This window comes from Nematolebias whitei, chromosome 18 (assembly GCF_014905685.2).
Source record: "Nematolebias whitei isolate Nwh7 chromosome 18, NemWhi1, whole genome shotgun sequence".
Classification (NCBI taxonomy): Eukaryota; Metazoa; Chordata; class Actinopteri; order Cyprinodontiformes; family Rivulidae; genus Nematolebias; species Nematolebias whitei.
In genome coordinates, this window is record NC_056515.1 from 1,052,728 (window position 1) to 1,054,791 (window position 2,064).

General features: G+C 43.5%; 1 long non-coding RNA gene across 1 annotated transcript in view; it reads right to left on the minus strand.

Annotated features, from left to right (window-relative positions):
* LOC119424920 overlaps positions 1–2,064 on the minus strand; it is a 13,909-nt gene that overhangs the window by 2,406 nt on the left and 9,439 nt on the right. The window contains exon 2 of the long non-coding RNA XR_005187542.1: positions 1,509–1,511. This is a non-coding gene — a long non-coding RNA (uncharacterized LOC119424920). The remainder of the gene's footprint in view (positions 1–1,508; positions 1,512–2,064) is intronic.

Sequence of the window (2,064 nt, forward strand, 5' to 3'; positions counted from 1 at the left end):
AATTAAACTACAAAGTTCAAATAAACCTTACTCTTCTTAAAATAGAATCTAAATGAGTCAATAACCAGCTTACTCGTCATTTCTGCTGACCCACAAATCTTCACCCTCCTTCAGCTAAGAGAGTTAGCCTGCATAGCTTTTCAAAAGCTGAACCAATTTAAGCCAGTGGAACCCAAAAATGTTTTTGCTGTGAACACAGTACCTTCAACTTTGGGACTTAACAGGGTAAGTGTGGACACTGATTCAACCAGAGCAAAAGCTGCACCCCTCTTTCCCAAAGCTGACAAGAATCCATCTTATTTACGGCCTAAGACACCTTACCAAAGGAAAGGTCCCGGTAAATACCAAGGTTCTTGGAAACCTCTTCAGGGGGGTAAACACTCTCCTAATCAGACCCACACCTTTCAAGATCGTCATTCTTGACCTGAAAGAAAACCACCTTTAGTACGTCAGAAACGTTCTGAAAAGTCCAAAAGATCACCAAAGACTAAAAAAGGTAAGTCTACCAACTTGACTCCTAAAGAACTTGAAATAATTAAATGTTTTCTTCATGAAACGCACCAAGACAATGACACCAAAGGTGCTGACCTTCGGTCAGTGACCTCTCTGGCCAACCAACCGTTAGACCAACAAACTGCAGATTTAGAACTTCAACCTGCCACCACAGATTGCAACTCTATTTCTGACATTGTTCTTCCTCCAGAACAACAGACTGAGTATTCACACACCCTGAATGCAATCTCAGAAGTTCAAATGAAACCCGAGGACCTCTATTTCGAGAACAATTACTCTGATTTCCCAGAGGAACCTCCAATTCACCAATTTTTGTGTAACCTTACTGAACCGTGACCTGCAGGAAAGTTTTACTTTTCACTAATGCTAGAACAAGTCCTCACTCATGATGCACTTCTTGACACCACAGCAGATGTCACCCTGATGCCAGCCACCCTGTTCAAGAAACTGCAGTCAGCAGCGAAACACACTAACAAGAACTTGGTTCTTAAGCCTTGGATCCTTGGTATCAAACCTTACGAGTGTAACAACACAACTGTATCCTTTGTGACTCAGATACAGTTTAAGATCAGTAACATTACACTTAGCCATCCAGTTTATGTGTCTGATTAAAAACAATTCCACTATTGGTGGGACAAGATTTGTTGACACGGTTTCAGCCTTTGATCGATTTTAAAAGTCTCAAAGTTTGGGCCCAGGTGCACCAACCCCTGTCCATCTTTGCTGGACCAGAACTGTACTCACAGTGCTTGGCACTGGATACTTCTGGAAGGTCAACCACATCCCCACCCAAAGACAGACATCAGGTGATTGAGAACACACCTCCCACAGAGGTAGTGTCAGTTACACCTGCACAACCACTAGAGCTGCAAAGAGCTCATATGATTGACACTACAGTGTCTCTCCAGACTGATGATGCCCTGACTCAGAGTCCATCTATTCTCAGAGAGGCCAGAGGCCACTCACAGGTGTTAGGACAAAACAAACAGGTTAACGATCTCACAGACTCGTCAACTAACAACAGTACCACTAGTGGTAACACACAGTCTTTTGACCCCTCCTGGCCACCGGATTTTACCCCAAACCCACCCACCCAAGAGGTGCAAACACTCGCACATCCATGTGCTACAGCCTGCTCTTCTGATCTTTCACAACCAACTGCTAACACAATCTCAGTTGGATCTGCATTGTCTGATAAAGACATCATTAAGCTTCAATCTCAATTAAAAGGATGATTTACTACCTAACTGATCCAGACCATGTCACTCCCTCCTCAGAGGAACTTGACTCAACCCATGAACTTAGTTCATTCCTTGAGGTAAAACCTTTCCTGAAAATGTTCAAGGGCATGTTAGTATTTGCTCCTGAGCCAACAACTTCACCTTTGTTCATGGTGCCTCATGACTACAGGTGGGTGATGCTGGCACACGCCCATGAAACCCCATCTTCAAAACACAATAGCATCAAAACAACACTCAGAGCGTTAAGACAGGTTTCTTACTGCCAGGATGTGCAAAGATGTAAACAGCTACATCAGAGACTGCATGATCT